Genomic DNA, 18,624 nt, shown 5'->3' with positions numbered 1-18,624 from the left:
ATTGCTTAGAGATCTGGATGAATTCCAAGATATTTGCATTCTTAATATTAAAGCCAACTAATTTAAAAGTTTTATGAAAAGTTTAACTGGCATCATTCTTAAATACAAGAAGAAAAATTATGTTGATTTTCTCTATTCAGAATTGTCTACAATAAAGGCAGAGTATGAACAATGTCTATTAGGAATACTGCTAAATTCAAGTTTTCACGTCTATCAAAAGGATTATACTAAAACAAAAGAAAGAGCCATTTCTCCTTCCTGTAAGAGGGACATGTTCTAAATATATAGATAACCACTATTTATCCAAATACATTTTTAAATTTCTCTTTTGTCAGATCTTATAGTATGTGGTATAACTAGGATAAGTGTGTGTTACCTATTAGTACATTTAAAAAGTGATACCAAATGTAGGAACTTAACAGACAATTCATTATCTCACACAAATTGTAGGGTCAGGGATCCAGGAGTGGCTTCTCTGGATGGTTCTGACTCAGGAGATAATAGTTTAGCTGTCAGCTGGGCTGAAATCATCTGAAAGCTTGACTTGGGCTGGAGAATCTGCTTTCAAGCTCATTCATGTCGTTGTTGACAGGCCTCAGTTTCTCAAGACTTGGTACTTCCCATTGGACTGCTCATTATGGCAGCTGGCTTCCCTCACAGTGAGGGATGAAATCTCGAAAGACAAAGATGGAAGCCACAGTCTTTTATAATCTAATCTTGGAAGCGATATACCATCATTTCTGCTATATTCTATTGGTCACACAGCCCAATCCTGGTACAACATAGGAAGGGACTATACAAGGGCCCAAAACCAAGAGAAGGCAATACTGGGTCCTTCTTAGAGGCTGGCTACTTCAGTCACCCTTTGGACCCCAATGATTCACACCTACCCCACATAAAAAAATATGCTCACCCCATTCCAAGACCTCTAAAAATCTCATCCCATCATAGCATCAGCTCAAATCCAGAATCTTGTCATTTAAAATCAGGTCTAGGTGCCCAAGGCTCCTTGGATATGGTCCCTTAAGTACAGGTCCTTGAGTACAGTGCCTCTCAATTTAAAAACCTAAGGACTCAAGAGAGAAGCTATCTGCCTCCCACATACCTAGTATACAATGATGAAACAAGGACAGGATAAACACCTTAGAAGACTATTCAAAAGGGGGGCACATGGGAGGTACACAGCGAACACCAGTCCATAGCACTTCTGAAATCCAGCCAAGCATATGTTGGACGCTCTTTAGGATACAGTCCTATTCCTACCCAGGAATTATTCTCCATGGTTCCAAACTCTGAGCCATCCTTTCTTTCTCTTGAAAATTAGAAAATGTATGCAGCTGAATATTTCCTTAGACCACAACTGAATTGTAGGGGAATATCTTTTCTTCATTTTAAACTCTCTCTGTTCCTTTGAGTTCAAGTTGACAACGTTTCTGCTGATCCAATTCTTTCTAAAATTTTGTGAACCTCCTGAGAAGGAGGGTCGTTCAATTAAATAAAAGTCATACTCACAAATCTCTTTGAGAAAATCCCTTCTCTACCTTCAGATTCTGCTGAGGGGCAATACTCTTAAGCTTTTTAAATGCCCTGTTGTTGGATTGAGAGGATCTGTGAGTCAAACTGTTGAAAACTGTACAGAGCATTTTGTGTGACTAAACTGGTCATCTTAGGCACCACTTTTTGATCTTTCTTAGCTTATAACAAAATATTATATATTATATATATATATATAATATATATATATATATAATATATATATATATATATCAGCTTTGCATTTAGTTCCTGACGGTACCCTGGATTTGACCTTAAATTTAGCATTGTTTCCCCTCTGTAAAGACAAGTAGCAAATCGTAGCTCCTTTCATTTACCAGTGCTTTAGCTGATCTCCCTCTTGTTTTTGTTACCAGGAACAAGAAGGAACCAGATGTAACACCCAGGCTGGAAATCCGCTTAGCTAGATGCCTAGTTCTTTACTTATGTGTTCTCCCTTCCACAATACTGCAGACAACAATGTTGCTAAACTCTTTGCCACTATATAATAAAGATTCTCTTTCCTCTGGTTTACAACGAGATTTTCCTGATGATCTTTTAAACCCCGAGGTAGTTAAGGCTTTCATTAATGCAACCCTTACAGTCTTTTCAGCTGCTGTCCATTGCCCAGTTCCAAAGCCATTCCCATATTCTAGGTGTTTGTTATGGTAGCACCCCAATTTCAGGTACTAAAATCTATATTAGTTTTCTATTTTAGTATAACAAATTACTTCCAAAACTTAATAGCTTAAAACAACAAACATCTATTATCTCACAGTGTCTGAGGACCAGGAATCCAAGAGCAGCTTGGCTAGGATTTTGTGGTTCGAGTGCCCTCATTAAGTTGCAGTCAAGCTGCCAGGCATGGCTGCAGTCTTCTGGAGGGTTGGCTGGGGCTGAAGATCCTGCTTCCAATCTCACTCCTGGTTGTTTGTCATGTGGGCCTCTCCACAGGGCTGCTCATTACACCCAGAGCAAGTGATCCATGAGAAAGAGAGAGTAGGGGAAAGAGGAGAGAGATATGGAATCCACAGTGTCTATTTTAACTTAACCTTAGAACGGACATATCACTGTTCCTACATTGTATTGATCATACAGACCAACCCTGGCACAATGTGGGAGGGAGGGGACCACACAAGGATGTGAAAACACAAAGATGGGGAAACTTGGGGACATTCTTAGAGGCTGACTACCACAGTGTATCACTGGAAAGAACACTCCTTTTTTCCCTCCCCAGAACCAATTGAAAAGTAGATGCAATGCAAGAATTCAGCAGAGAGATCCAAAATGATAACTTTACTCTTGATAGAAGCTAAATTGGAAGAGATGACTTAGATATATAGCCACAATGAGCTTTAATACTTGGCCCCAGGATTAGACATACCCACCCAATCACGGAGACAGCAGGACAAATTCTTGGAGAAAAGCTTGTTTAATGAGAGTGTGGGAGAAAAAGGAGAGCAGTGTTCCTCTAACTCTAATTCTTCCACAGAGATAAGAGGACAGTAAATAGAGATACCCCCAACACGCTTTCTCTGGGAGCTCACATAGAGGAGAAGTTTCAGGTATCTCCTGCACCACACATCTGTGTGTCCTGCCCCTTTTTCATCAGGTCAGAGAAGGTCTGACACAGTAGTTTCCAAATTTTAGCATGCATCAGAATCGGGGCAGCTTGCATAAATTCAGATTGTTGGGCTCCACCTCTGGGGAATTTGCATTTCTTTACAAGTTCCCAGATAATACTGATGCAGCTAAACTGAGGACTGCTCTTTAAGAATCACTGGTCTAGAATATTGGAGTGGCTGGAGGGAAGCACAAAAACTGTTGAGCTGTGTTCCAGAAGCTGTAATTCTTGAAGAAGGCTATATAACTTTATAGCTTTTACAATGTGCTTATGTGATTGTAAAGACTTTGTGTCTGATGCCCCTTTTATCCAGGGTATGGCCCGATGAGAAAAAAATATGGATAAAGTATAAATAAATAATAGGAAGCTTAAGGGGTAAAATAAATTGGGTGGTTTGAAATACTAGTAGTTAATGAGAGGAAGGAGTAAGGGGTATGGAATGCACTAGTATTTTCTTTTTATTTCTTTTTCTGGAGTGATGCAAATATTCTAAAAATGATCATGGTAATGAATATACAACTATGTAATGATATTGTGAGCCATTGATTGTACACCATGTATGGACTGTATGTATGTGAAGATCTGTCAAAAAAATAATAATTTTAAAAGTCAGAAGGAAATTTTTAAATGATGCTTTAAAAAAAGAGAATCACTGGTTTAACATTTGCCAAGTACCTAGAATGTAAAAGTGTTTTATAGTCACCTCATTTTTCATTCACAGTTTCACTAGTCCACATAACAGTGGAAGACAGGTTTCAGACAAGGAGCTGAGGCTCAGAAGTGAAGTAATCTGGCCAGGTTGACAAGCTAGCCATGCAAAGCCAATTTGAAAAGCTAAGTCTGACTCAAAACTTCATGTCATTCTTTTACACAGTGTTGCCATCCATAACTGAGAACTGAATACTGATGTAAAACAAGACACAGCCTGAACTAACTCCACTTTCCTGGTCTTCTTGGCCTGTGGCCTAAAACACATTTTGCTTCACTTTCATTTGTCAAAATCAATTGTACAACATTTTATGTACAACATATTCAACTATATTATGTACATATTATGCACAGCATTCAACTATGTATGACATATTCAACTTACGCTTATGTCTATGTACATGCAAATTAGCAGTAGGTAACCTTTAAAGGGAAAGATTAAATCTACTATATTACAATGTACTGCATTCTAAAAGTTCCATAAAAGAATTCAGAAAATAGCCAGCACAACAAATGTCCAGATCAACCCTCCACTTCTCCATCCTACTCTCTGTCCAGGAGAGAGACCTTTGTGGTTCCTTGCCCTCTGGCTTCCCAGGGAATTCAACCTCCTGAACAGAGGGAAGATGAAGATTCCCCCAGCTCCCTCCTTATAGGGTCACCTTGGCTGACTGCAGCCTTCCCCAAAAGACACAGGTCCTCTCAAGGCACTTGCTCTGAGTGTCCATTTCCTTCTAGGTTTCAGCAACAACTCTTTCTCTTGTCTCTTCAGGCTTAGGAGCAATAACAGTCTCCAGAATCTTGTTGTGGCTTCCCTCACCCTGACCATGCCTTTGTAAACAATCCCCTTATTAAACCCTACTTGAATTATCCTCACTTGAGTATGGTATTTCCTGCGGGGACCCTGAGTAAACACCTATTTAGGTAGAGTTTACAATTTCACTGTCTTAAAACTTAAGTCACTCTTCTAGAAGGCAATTCCTGCTGCTGTGCAGTTAATCAGACTCACTTGCCTACTCTTGGTTCAGAAGGTGCAAGAGAACTTGTGGCCCTCTTGTCACATTCTACAGGTAGGAAAAATGGCAAGAGGTAAACTGGAAGGTCATGCTAGCAAAATCCCTATCACCAAACTTGCTGCTAAATCTTAGGATGCCATGATTTTCTCCCTGGAGTAAACATTTGTTCTAATGACAGGTAAAATATCCCTGGAAATAATATATAAAGTTGTCAGTCAAAGAAATTTGTGTTAATTGCAAAGAGATGGAAACAGTCAAAATGTCCATCAACAGACAAGTGGCTACACAAACTGTGGTATATACATACGATGGAATATTATGCAGCTGTAAGACAGAATAAAGTTATGAAGTAAATAATAACATGGATGGACCTGAAGGACATTATGCTGAGTTAGATAAGCCAGAAACAAAAGGACAAATACTGTATGGTCTCACTAATATGAACTGACATTAGTGAATAAACTTGGAGAATTTCATTGGAAACAGAGACCATCAGGAGATAGAAATAAGGTAAGATATTGGGTAATTGGAGCTGAAGGGATACAGATTGTGCAACAGGACTGAATGTAAAAACTCAGAAATGGACAGCATGATACTACCTAACTGTAATACAATTATGTTAAAACACTGAATGAAGCTGAATTTGAGAATGATAGAGGGAAGAGGACTGGGGGCACAAATGAAATCAGAAAGAAAGAAAGACTATAAAGGCTGAGATGGTATAATCTAGGAATGCCTAGAGTGTACAATGATAGTGACTAAATGTAAAAAATTTAAAAATGTTTTTGCATGAGGACGAACACAGGAATGTCATTACTGCAGGGTGCTGAAAATAGATGGCAATTAAAATTTTAAAATTTTAATTTATGTGTGAGACTAAAGCAAAAAATGTTGATTTGTGTGTTAGTTAGATTCACTTGTCAACTTGGCCAGGTGAGCATACCTAATCTTGTTGCTGCGGACATAAGCCAATGGTACGTGAACCTCATCTGTTGCTAATTACATCTGCAGTCGGCTAGGAGGTGTGTCTGCTGCAATGAGTGATGTTTGACTTAATTGGCTGGTGCTTAAATGAGAGATTGCAACATAGCACAGCTAGGCAGCTCGGCATTCCTCATCTCAGAACTCGCAGCTCAGCCCAGGCCTTTGGAGATGCAGAAAGAAGTCACCCCGGGGAAAGTTGTTGGAACCCAGGGGCCTGGAGAGAAGACCAGCAGAGACCATCCTGTGCCTTCCATGTAAGGAAGAACCTCGGTGGAAAGTTAGCTGCCTTTCCTCTGAAGAACCAACAAAATAAATCCCCTTTTATTAAAAGCCAATCTGTCTCTGGTGTATTGCATTCTGGTAGCTAGCAAACTAGAACAATTTGGTACAAAATTTATATTTTGACTAGTGCATTTCCTAATATAACTTATGTAGACAGCTTAATTGAACACCATAAGTACATGGAACCTTGAGTAGGACATGAGACTTTGTTGGTTTGCCAGAGTGATGCCCCAATAAATCCCAGAGTGATTTGAACAGTGAATAAAAAAGTATTTGCAAAGTCCCCTTTGGGGAATGGTGAGAAAGAGGGAAAATTCAACTTCCCCAAGTTGAATTCTTGATATTCTCACAAGCAGTGCAGACAATCAAAGCAACAGGCTGAGTCCCCAATGTTGGGGTTTGATCATATGAAACTTAACCCCACAAAGGATAGGTCAAGCCTACTTAAAATTAAACCTAAGAGCCACCCCCAAGAGAATCTCTTTTGTTGCTCGGATGTGGCCCCTCTCTCCAGCCAACACAATAAGCAAACTCACCACCCTCCCCCTGTCATGTGGGACATGACTCCCAGAGATGTAGACCTTCCTGGCAACGTGGGACAGAAATCCTGGAATAAGCTGGAACTCAGCATCAAGGGATTGAGAAAACCCCTAGAATGAGTTGAGACTCAGCATCAGGGGTTTGAGAAAACCTTCTTGACCAAAAGTGGGAAGAGTGGAATGAGACAAAATAAGTGTCAATGGCTGAGAGATTCCAAACAGAGTCGAAAGGTTATCCTGGAGGTTATTCTTATGCATTAAATAGATACCACCTTGTTAGTCGATGTAGTAGAGAGGCTGGAGCGGACTGCCTGAAAATGTGGAGCTGTGCTCCAGTAGCCATGTTTCTTGAAGATGATTATATAATGATACAGCTTTCACAACGTGACTGTGTGATTGTAAGAACCTTGTGTCTGATGCTCCTTTTATTTATCTTATCAACAGACAAGTAAATCATATGGAATAAAGATGAATAATAGGGGGAACAAATGTTAAAATTAATTTAGAGTGAAATACTGGTGATTGGTGAGGGGACGGGTGGGGGTATGGTAAGTATGAATTTTTTTCTGTTTTCTTTTTATTTCTTTTTCTGAATAGATGTGAATGTTCTGAGAAATGTTCATGATGATGAATATGAAACTGTGTGATGATATTGTGAATTGCTGATTATATATGTAGAACAGAATGATCAAAATAAGAATGCTTGCATTTGTTTGGTGTTTTTTGGTATTTTAACAAAAATTTAAAAATTGATTTAAAAAAGACATTTGTGTTAAATGAGTTTCAGATGTTTCCTATTTTGGCAGCTAGCTGCAAAAGAGGGTAAGATTTTAGATTTTAGAATAATGGTTCTCAAGATGTGTGGGGAGAATGGTCTACAATGCTTCCTGGAAGGCACTTTGGAAATCATGGAGGAGTCTTTGATTTTGGGCCAAGGATCAGGGATGCCAGCCTGCCTGTGATGAAAGGGATGGTCCATACAACAAAGAATAACCCTGAAGGAACTTTAATGTCCCATGAACATTCATGTTGCTAAAAATTCTGTTTATAATTATTAAGAGCAAAGACATATTTTCTTTCACATAAGAAAAGAAAGAAAAAGAAAGCATTTGTGCATGGTTATAATATTCAAAGAAATTTCCAGGAATGCAACTAAAATGTAAATTGTGAGACTTTTATGCATTATTTAGTTTGGATTTTTACCAAGATGGCCATGATTTTGGATCTGTATGAACAGGACCACTGCCAGTCTGGACTAAAAGGGACAGAAAGGGACAGATTGAAGGAAAAATTACTTCAAAGGCAGAACCATGGAAGCTAAGGTCTGGAGCTAGGAAATCTCAGGCCAGGAGAGCATTATCTATCCATACATGTGGAGAGAGTGAGTTTGCCTGGAGACAGAGGGCGGCAGAAAAGTGTTGCTATCTCAAGCATCAGAGAGGATGGAGCACATTCTCCAGGGATTGAGGAGTGCCTGGCTGCCACCCCCTTGTTCTGAAGGGTTTTAGTCTATGCCCCAGAGGTGGTAGAGAGTCCAGGTGTTGCTGACATACCTGGAGAGGGGGGGACCAAGAACAAGGTTGTCTCCCCAATGGTCTCCAATATTGCAACCCTCATCCCAGTGTTTGGAGAGAGCCTGGCCTCTGCGTAAGCCCTTGGAAAGGGTAGGACTGCTATTCTCTCAAGCCCTAGGAGAAATGTCATTCTATAAGTGATTCACAGAATAATCTAACAAACTAGGTAATAATCTAATAAACTTGTTCTGCAGGTTTTTGAAACTGATTGGGTCCGGTGACCTCTGTTTTCCTTCCAATTTCTTCCTATGGCAATGGGAATGTTTATCCTATGACTGTTACTCCTTTGTATATTAGCAACAGGTAACTAGTTCTAAGTTTCACAGATCCACAGCCAGAGGAAAATTTTGGCTTAGGACAAACCATGCCTGTAGTTGATTTGATAAGAGTGTGTCCTGTTTTTGACTTGGTATTGTATTTGTATTGTTACTGAAATGGTTTAAGGTTTTTGTGATATTGTGAGGGAATGAATCTATTTTGTGTGTGGAAAGAATATGACTTTTTGGTGTCCAGAGGGTGAAATGTGCTGTTTGAAATTATTATGCACCTCCAGAAAAGCCATGTTCTTCTAAGCCAATCTTATGGGGGCAGACATATTGTTTGGGTAAGACTTTTAGATTAGGTTGTTTCCAAGGCGACGTGACCCTACTCATTAAAGGTATGTCTTAATCCTTTTACTGGAGTCTTCTATAAAGAGAACAAAAGGTAAAAAACTTAGAGAGAGCTCGCAGCCAGCATAGAGAGCAGAGAGATGAAATGAAGACCTAGGTGTTTGGAGATGTTAAACTAAGGAGTAAAACCCAGAGTGTGCCCTGGATAAGCTAAGTGAGGACCCATAGACACTTAGAGAGAAAGCCACTGGAAGAAGAAGCTGGGAGGGCCAATTGAAACCAGATGCCAGGAATGAAGGACAGCAAATGTTGCCATATGCCTTCCCATATAACATAGAAACCCCAGATGCTATCACCCTTTCTTCAGAGTCAAAGTATCTTTCTGTGGATGCCTTAGTTTGGACATTTTTATGGCCTTAGAACTGTAAATTTGTAACTTAATAAACCCGTTTATAAAAGCCAATCTATTTCTGGTATATTGCAAACTGGAAGCTTTAGCAAACTGAAACATGATCCAAAGCAATGTATAGATTCAATGCAATCCCAACAAAAATTCCAACAACCTCCTTTGAAGCAATGGAAAAGCTAATCATCAAATTTATATATAAGGGTAAGGGGACCTGAATAGCTAAATCCATTCTGAAAAAAGAAGAAGGACGTTGGACAGTGCACACTTCCCAATCTTAAAGCATATTACAAAGACACATAATTGAGCAGTAGAAAAGCAACACTCACATTTATGACTAACTGATTTTTGAGAAGATAGCAATAACTACTCAATTGGGGGAAGAATAATCTCTTCAACAAATGGTTCTAGGAAAACTGCAAATCCATTAGCAAAAAGAAGAAGAAAAAGGGACTCCTACATCACACCATATACAAAATCAACTCAAAATGGGTGAAAGACCTAAATATAAGAGTTAGAAATATCAAACTCCTAGAAGAAAACATAGGAAGCATCTTCAGGATGCCTGTGTTATGCAATGGTTTTTTAGACTTTACATCAAAAGCATGAGCAACAAAAGAAAAAATAGATAAATAGGATTTAATCTAAATCAAAAACTTTCATGCATCAAAGGACTTAATCATGAAATAAAGGGACATCTTACAGAATGGGAAAAAATATTTGAAAACCATATATCTGATAAAGGCTTAGAATCCAGAATATATAAAGAAATCCTACAACTGAGCAACAAAAAGAAGAACAACCCAACTTAAAAATAGGAAAAAAAAACTTGAATAGACATTTCTCCAAAGTAGATACAGAAATGGCCAAAAAGCACATGAAATATGCCCAGTTATTGGGGAAATGAAAATCAAATCCAAAATGAGATGCTATTTCATTACCATCCACTAGAATAGCTACTCTTAAAAAATAGAAAATAAATATTGAAAGGATTTAGGGAAATAGGGACACTCATTCATTGTTGGTGGAAATGTAAAATGGTGCAGTCATTGTGGATAATAGTTTAGCAGTTCCTCATACAATTAAGTATAGAATTACAAGATGACCTGGCACTCTCACTTCTAAAAAGAATTGAAAGCAGGGACTCAAACAGACATTTGCACACCAATGTTCATCATGGCATTATTCAAAATTGCCTAAAGTTGGAAGCAATCCAAGTGTCTAATAACTGATGAATGGATAAACAAAATGTTGTATGTGTGTGTGTAACATTTTGTTTATCCATTCATCAGTTATTAGACACTTGGATTGCTTCCAACTTTAGGCAATTTTGTATATTTTGTAAATGCTCCAAGTTGGTGTCAACAGATAGATGGCAGCTCTGCCTGCCTCACTTCATGCCAAAAAAGAGAACCCAATCTATAGTGTTTGAGTGTAGTTTTTGTTTTGTTTTGTATTGCTTTGTTTTTATCTACTTTAGGAGAGGAGGGAGCACAGCCACTGAGACTTCCCATTCTGATAAGAATTTGGAGCTGCTTATTTCTTGTTTGCAGGTTAAAGTTCTGGCCAGGCTTTTCCATTAGACTTGATATTTCCCCCAGTTTGTGGAACAGCACACTATAGAAAAAGAGGTGGGGGGAGCGGAAGACTGGAGGATGGCCATTTAGTGTGTGCAGCTGACTTCCCCAGAGAAGGAAGTAGGTGTAGGTGAGGTCTGGGCGATGGCTACATTAAACGTGTCTGTGCTTTCCCCAACTGTTTCCACTGAATGCTGTCTGCCCCAGCTTCTGAGCTTTCTACACCATTCTCCTCCAGGTCCTAAGACCCTTCTGCTTTGTCTAGTCCCTTCACCTCCAATTACATTGGGAGTGGGAAGTGAGGGTAGATTTGTTCTTAGTTGTTGGTTTAATTGTTCAGTTTAGAGCAGTTGGTTCTCAAACTTCATGCTAAGCCTCATCCCACAGAGTTTTTCATTCACTCGGTCTGGAATGGGCCAAGGAATTTGCATTTCTAAGAAGTCCCACAAATAATGCTGGTGCTGCTGGCCTGGAGATCACAATTTGAAAATCACTCGATTAAAGTAAGGAAGTTTTAGCCATTGTCATTCCCACACCACTTACTTGTCTTTAAATACATCTCTAACTGAATTTAAAAAGAACAAACAGGGTCCCGTGCCATTAAGGATTTGTAGATATCAGGAAATAAGTGGAGAGAATCTGGGGTACAGGAAGTTCTTGTATATACCCCAAAGTCCTTAAGACAAGTCCAATTCTGGCCTTTGGTTTGACAGGGAAAGAGGAAAAAGAAAGAGTCAGAGGGCTGCTTTCCATATAGCAACCAAGATGGAACTTGGCAAGAAGTAGGATGATTGTATAGTAGAATTCCCTAAGACCTACAGCTTCATTCATCCTGTCTAAGTCTGCACACAGTCACCTCCAACTCTTAACCCTGCCTAAATGGAAACTGCACAATTCTAACAATCTGGACTGAATCTGAAGATATTCCAATGAACCTATCTATTTTCCAAAGCATTAGTTACTTATTTCACATTTAATTTCGGATAGGAACAAAGTTTCTGACAAGATGTACGAAATAGGGTTGGAAAGTAATTTTTTTTTTTGGTTGTCTTGCAATATGTGTGCTTTTTCTTAAATAGGTGAGCTCATTTAGAAATTACTAGTAAGATAATCCTTTAACTCCTGCCATATTTGTCTAAGCAGTTACTTAATTTTGCTGTATGTCCTTCTTACTTTCTAGACTCAAAGCTCCCTCAGAGAAAGTAAGTATGGACTAAAATACTATTTTTGAAATAGCAACTAATGCTCCCTGGCCCTTACCCCTCTGTCTAGGCAGACAGGGCCAGCCCAGACATTCTTACAGAAGAATTTCTGTTCTCAAACCAAAGCCAGAAAAGAACATTAGAGGACCACTGAAGTGGAGGGGACGCATCTTGCTGAGATCAGTGATGGAGGCTAGTTCAGATGCTAGAGATGGATAGGGGTCTCCAGGACAGATCACGTCCAAAAATAGACAGATTCCTCTTCCCTACAACAGACTTGGGTCTAAATAGTGGCTTAAAATAGAAAACATGTTGATCTTTATTAAAATTAAGAGGGATTTCTTACACACCTGAGTTTTAGACCAAGTCCACACCCACCACACACATGAGCCTGATAACAGTTACATTGTCCAATAGAGTCCTTAACTTGTGACTTTGTCATTTTCTTTCCTTAATCATTGAAATCTTGTAATTGATCATTCTCTGGGGTATAGTCAATCTATTCCCCTTTATTTCTTAATGAAGTATTTTGAGCAAACTATATACAATGTATGATGAACACTTGTGAATCCAAAACTCTGCTTGATAAAAATTTTAACACATTTGAAGCTCTTTGTGTTTTTCTCTCCAATTTCATCCCTTTCCCCCAAAGTAAATGAATCCATGAGTGTCTTTATTTTATCTAGCACATGTAAGTCTCTATAAACAATAAATATTTTACTTGCTTTCAAGCTTCATACAAATAGAAGTTTGTATATATCTTCCCACAACTAGTTTTTCACTCAACATTATGCTCAGACATATTTATATTGATACATCTGGCTCTGACTTATCAATTTCTTGAACTATTCCACAACTTGGTTAGCATTTCTACTATGGACAATAATTTTGTTTCTAATTGTTTGCTTTTATAAGCAATGTCTCAATGAATATGTCAATAAACATCCTCTTGCATGCATACGCAAAAATTTCTCTAGGATACATACTATTTTTGCTTCCTAGGCTGCTCAAACAAATACGATGAAATCGGTTGGCTTAAACAATGGGAATTTAGTAGCTTACAGTTTTGAGGTTAAAGAAAGTCCAAATCAAATTGTCATCAATGTGATGCTTTCTTCCTGAAACCAGCATTCTGGAGCTAGCTGCCAGCAATCCTAGGCTCCTCTGTCACATGGCAAGGCAAATGGTGGATCCCCTGGTCTTTCTCTTCTCTTCTGGGTTCCGTCGATGTCCAGCCTCTTGCTTCCTGTGGATTTCTCTCCATCTTTCTGAATTTCACTCCACCTATAAAGGACTCCAGTGATCGGATTAAGACTCAACCTAATTGAGGTGGGCCACACCCTCTTAACTGAAGTAACCTCATCAAAAGACCCTACCTACGGGAATGGTTTACATTTAAGAACATGTTTTTCTGGGGTACATACAGCTTTAAACCACCACAAAGATTACAAGTAATATTGCAGGATCATAGGAAATGCTTACCTTCAATGTTTCTAGATATTATTGAATTTCTTTCCAAGGTTATACCAATCTTCACTCCTGTTAGCAGTATTTAAGAGTTTCGAGTATTCCATACCCGTACTAACTCTTGATACTATTAGTCTTTATGATTTTTGCAAATCTGATGGTGTGAAATGGTGTATTATTGTGGCTTAAAAGTGAATGTACCTCACTACTGGAGAGACACATCTTTTTATATGTTTATTGGCAAATATGAAACTCTGTTTGGTGAATAGCTTATTTAGATTCTTTGCCCATTTTTCTTTTGGTCTTATTGCTTATTACTTTATAAGAGCTTTTAATTTTTTCAGTTACATGTTGCAAATGCATTTTCCCTAAGTCTGGTCTTTTAATTTTCTTTATACTCTCTTAAAATATAGAAGTTTTAATTTTATGTGAGCAAATTTCAGTCTTTCCCGTTGGTGAGTTTATGAGCCAAGGGGTAAAGTATAATTTACATCCTCAGTTCTGTCTAAAGGTTTACTTTTCACAACTTCCTGGAAATTACTCGTATAAAGGCAAGAAGTAGGGATCTAATTTTATTTTATTTATTTATTTGTTTGTTTGCTTGTTTAATGTTTTATGGTGGGGGTCACATTCCATTCTTTTTCCATGTGACTATCCCGTTATTGTAGCACCACTTGTTGATTTTTTTTAGTTTGTGCATGGGCCGGGAAATGAACCCAGGTCTCCTGCATGGCAGGTGAGAATTCTACCACTGAACTACCCTTGCACCCCCTAATTTTATTTTTATATAGATAGATAAGCAGTTTTCCCAGTGAGATTTATCAGGTTGTCCTCTCCCCAATGGATTTGTAATGCTGTTATCTGTCAGGTCAAAAATGCAGAAATGCATAGAGTCTGGTTCTGGGCTCTGTTCTGTTCCAGTGGTCCATTTGCTGTCCTCTTATTTTAAAGCAATTGTATAGCAATCTGGTAAAATGAACATCCCTTCCCCACATTCTTGTTGATTTCAAAACATTTTAACTATTCTTAGACCTTTGCTCTCCCATAAATATAGACTCAACTAGTCAAGGTGTACAAAAGGTCCTGCTATGTGTCAGCTTAACCTTTCACACTGAGTTGTTAAAAAATAAAACAAAAACAAAAGCAAACTGAATCATTCTATCGGTTTTACACAGTATTTGAACTATTTATTAGTCAGCAGAAATGTACATTTGTTTTAGGTCCTAAAAATCCTGGGAACAACTGTCTTGACACTTCCTGGAGCTATTACTATAGTAGCTTTGAGAGAGAATGGGTTGGCCGAAAACTCTATTTTTCTAATCCCAGGGAAGATACAAACTCAGCAGTTGTTGTGTGGTACTCCAAGGGATTGGCGCACAGACCTCCCACTGAGATCTCCATGAACTTGCAGCTTGAATTACTCAGTGAGGTCACCCCATGCGGGCTCATGGGCAGATGTCCAAACTTTGACACAAGGCTGCTGTGAGATCCCAAACAAGTGCATACATGTAACTTCTTCTTTGCCTATTACTACAATAGCCTGAAAAATCTCCAGAGGAGTATATTAAATTAATATGGCTTAATATTTTCAAATAATTCTTGCAGATACGTTTTAGGTCAGACAGCTTTTGTAAAAGGCCTACATCCGTATGTATGTAATTTTTTTACTGCAACAAGCTTAATTACCCTAACTGCCTTACAGAATTCTAAATTTGGTATAATTTGCAGCTAAATCCAGAACTAGAAGGGAACATAAAAATAACCTGTTCAGGGGTGGTTCCAAACCTTGGCTGTATATTAGAATTACCTGGGGGCTTTAAAAAATCTCAGAGAACAGACTGCAAAGTCAGATCAATTAAATAACATTGGAATGGGAAACTAAGAACAGGCAATTTTTTTTTGGGGGGGGTGCATAGTCCGGGGAATCGTACCAGTAATTTTTAATGCTTCTTGATTAATGTCGTTGTGCAGCCATGATTGAGAACCATTGATGCAGTTCAAATCTTTTCTTTAGCTTATTAAGATATGAGATTTAGAGAGGTTTTTAAAATTATGCTCTAAACTTGCACTGTCCAGGATGATAACCATTAACCTCATGTAGCTATTTAAATTTAAATTGATTAAAATGGAATAAAAAAATTGAATTCTTCAGCACTAGCCTCTTTTCAAGTGCTCAATACCTTCATGTGAATAGTAGCTATCACATTGGACAGCACAGACACAGAAATTTCCATCATTGCAGAAAGTTTTCTTGGACATTGTTGTAACAAATAATTCCACCTGTTTTTCAGTCTTTCTTTGAAGCATGGCAGAAGACATCTTGTACCTAGCTATAACATGGGCTTGATTTCTGACTAATCATTTAGTAACTTCAGTAGCATTTTAAACAATTATTACAGAATGATTGGTATAAGAAGATATTTTTCAAACAAGTATAACTCAATATTGGCATGTATATCTGTAAAACACCTAATGCTGCAATAAAAGCGGCAGCTTCTTAGGCACTTACAAATGTGGCCCAAACCCAAGAGACCAACCTCACTCCACCACTATACCTACTGATGGATATTGATCCAGGAGGCCAATTGCTTTTCCACATTGGCAAAGGAAGCGCATCTGGGGGAAGCTATAGTTTCCCAGTGAGTGGTCCGTCAATTCCAAAGCCACCTCACAAGCATGTGATCTTGGCCCAAGCAAAGCATAAAGGATGTCAGTAAAGGACAAGCACCTCCTTCTTGTGAATTGAAAACAGGACACTATGAGAACCAGACTGAAGTAGGTTTTTCCATCCTCAGTATAATAAATTCTATCACTGTCTCTTTAAAATTACCAGACAGCTTTTATCATTTAAAACTCTTTGACCTCTTGCAGTAAACATTCCATGGAACAGATTTCATAAAGCAGGCATTGGTGCTAAAGGGATTCAATTCTGTTCTGTTGGTTGTATTTTTGCCATTACAAGCCTCTAGAAAAATATCAACATTTTATTAACATTGTTTTTACAGTTGTGTTAGGAAATTGAAACTTAATACCACTGTACCAGAATATGTTGTTCTTTGTTTTGTGGCTTAACATTTCATATTCCCAAGTACGTTGTATCTGCATGAGGCAGCCATGCCCAGGTCTGAACAAGAAACCAGGACGCCAGTAGGACAATAAGCAAACTTGTTAGTTGCAACGTGCTAGGCACGGTTCTCAACTTTTTATATAGATTATACCATTTAATTCTTACACAACTCACAGTGAGATAAGTGCTGTTATTATCCTCATTTTACAGATGAAGAAGCTGAGACATGGGGAAGTTAAGTAATTTGCTCAGGTTCACACGGCTGGTAAATGGTAGAACTGAACTTCAAAGCCAGGTCATCGAACTGTAGAGCACAGCATCTTCCTTGCTCTGCTGTACTTTCAACATGTGTATGTTTCATAAAAAGGACATACTTTGGGCCTGCCCAGGTCAAGATCAGAGATAGTGGAGGGGAGGGGTCCATTTGGGTGGGTAAAAGGACTCCAGGGTGTTATGAATTAGGTGCATGTGGACACATGCCGTCCTTTCCCCCCAGTTCCCCAAGATTGCTTTGTTGAGGGGCACTCTCATCCCACTTAGACATGTATATCGTCTACTCTCTAGCACTACGCACTCCACTTGTTTCGCAAGGGCATTCGCAGCAGTTGCAACAAAACTGATTTCCAGGGACTAGGAAAGAGAAGGGGAGGGGCAAATACAAAATAGCAGTGGCTGTAGTCACCCCTCAAGATTCCTGGAGTCTGGGCCCCTGATAGATATGAGGCAGTAAGGTTTCCTGGCTTAAGACAGGGGGCCGAGATGGAGAGATAGCATTAATTATATATTATTGCATTAACTATATATTAATTTATATAGACCACTATATAAACCATCACTCTTTTTAAGGCCATATTCTATCATCTGCAACCTTTACAAATCTCAGCGTGTTTCCACATTTCATTTACAAATATAAACAAGAAACACAATCTGTCCCAGTGTTGCTGGTTTCCCAGCCTGAGTGAACCAAAGTATTCTCTCACCCAGACAGCAGTATGACGTTCTCATTGGCAGTAAAGTGTGTTTTCACACCCACTGTTTCTTTGCTTGTTGTGCTACAGACTAATGTAACTTTCCCGTACAGTATTAGTTGAGCCTTATGGACCTGCTCCTCGTTTCCCCTCTAAAGATATCAATTATTTATTCTAAAAGGGTATCATGTACATACTTTTCTATTGAGGGGGCCCACCTGCTTTTTCAGTAATTCAGAGACTTTAGTCTCGTTTCTTACAGGTTTGGGGACTGATTCTCGCCTTGAATTCACAACCGAGGTCCGTGCACTTGGTGTGACAGTGAGTGACGGCAGAGGAGACTGGTCCCTCAGATGGTCCTCAGGCAGCCAGCGTGTGAGCTTGAATTCTGCAGTTGCCTTGGCAACTGCTGAAGTTTCCCTTCCTGGGGTAAAAAGCATAACGTCTCTTCATCTGTGAAAAGTCTATTTTACACTCTCAATCTGCTTCAGGCATAAATATGTCAGGAATGGAACCCTCAGGATTAGATTCTTTTTTTTTTTTCTGATATTTAAATAGGTAAAATGCTCACAGTTGGAGGTGAGCAGGAGGGAGGGGTCTACACGCACATCTCCTACCAGAAACTGGGTTCATATATTTTAATAGAACCAGAATCTAAGCCAGTCCAAGTCTTAGGCTTGCAGGTGACTTTATGAAGACAGAGCAATTTTTTTAGGTCATCACAGAAAGAATTCAATGGTGTTCCTTTGACAGGGTCTCCTTGTGCCATGGCTTGTATTTATAAATGCAACACAGAGAGTTTTGAACGGGGAGAAAAAAGTGAAACATCCTTAAGTGACTATATATTTGATTATACCTAAAATATCTTACATATTATTTAAAGAGCTCATAACATTCTCCAAATGTGAGCTTATTCTAGACCTAAATACTTAGGAAGCCCATCAGCCTTGAATTAGACAGTAGACATTCCCACCATTTCAGCTTTCTTTTCTAACTAAAGCTTCTGTTTGAGCCCAAAGATGCAATTTCCTTGATTGTCTCTTCTTCAAAATTTCCCAGACCATTG

General features: G+C 38.7%; 2 long non-coding RNA genes across 5 annotated transcripts in view; both read right to left on the bottom strand.

Annotated features, from left to right (window-relative positions):
* Positions 1 to 18,624, bottom strand: part of LOC143646232 (uncharacterized) — a 119,302-nt gene that overhangs the window by 32,520 nt on the left and 68,158 nt on the right. The gene's annotated exons all lie outside the window — the stretch shown is intronic.
* On the bottom strand, positions 468 to 17,973 carry LOC143646233 (uncharacterized). The gene is made up of 3 exons (XR_013157406.1): positions 17,819 to 17,973; positions 2,310 to 2,489; positions 468 to 673 (listed from the first exon to the last, which is right to left on the bottom strand). It is a non-coding gene; the product is annotated as an uncharacterized LOC143646233 (long non-coding RNA).

This window comes from Tamandua tetradactyla, chromosome 9 (assembly GCF_023851605.1).
Source record: "Tamandua tetradactyla isolate mTamTet1 chromosome 9, mTamTet1.pri, whole genome shotgun sequence".
NCBI lineage: Eukaryota > Metazoa > Chordata > Mammalia > Pilosa > Myrmecophagidae > Tamandua > Tamandua tetradactyla.
Note: the sequence above shows the minus strand (reverse complement) of the source record. Positions and strands in the feature narration are given on the sequence as shown.